General features: G+C 79.3%; 1 pseudogene; it reads right to left on the bottom strand.

The window, feature by feature from the left end:
* Nucleotides 1–411, bottom strand: part of LOC103276901 — a 37,831-nt pseudogene that overhangs the window by 30,997 nt on the left and 6,423 nt on the right.

Genomic DNA, 411 nt, shown 5'->3' with positions numbered 1-411 from the left:
GAACGAGAACGGGGGCCCGGAGGGGGACGCCGAGCGAGCGGGGGCCCGGCCAGGCCTACGCCGCGCCCTGCTCTCCTCCGAGGCCGCTCTGGGAGGAGGGACGCGGGCGCGACCCCGGGCGCTGCGGAGCCCGCGCCCTGGGGCGGCTCGGGGTTGGGCGGAGCTACGGGCCCGGCGAGCGGCCGGCACCGGCCGGCCTGGACCCGCGAGCTCAGCGCGTGCAAACCTGCAAGGAGGGGCACCGGCGGCTGCGTCGGGATCTTGCCCTCGGAGCCGAGTCCAGGGCGGGACGCGTAGCCCGGGGCGGCGGACAGGCTCCGAACACAGCTCGGAGCTGCTCGTTCTGGGGCCCGGGGGCGGGGCGGGGGCGGCGAGGCGGGGAGCGGACTTCCTACGCCGGGCGGTCGCGAG

This window comes from Carlito syrichta, unplaced genomic scaffold, assembly GCF_000164805.1.
Source record: "Carlito syrichta isolate Samal-C Ts95f unplaced genomic scaffold, Tarsius_syrichta-2.0.1 Scaffold316401, whole genome shotgun sequence".
NCBI classification, from domain to species: domain Eukaryota; kingdom Metazoa; phylum Chordata; class Mammalia; order Primates; family Tarsiidae; genus Carlito; species Carlito syrichta.
Note: the sequence above shows the minus strand (reverse complement) of the source record. Positions and strands in the feature narration are given on the sequence as shown.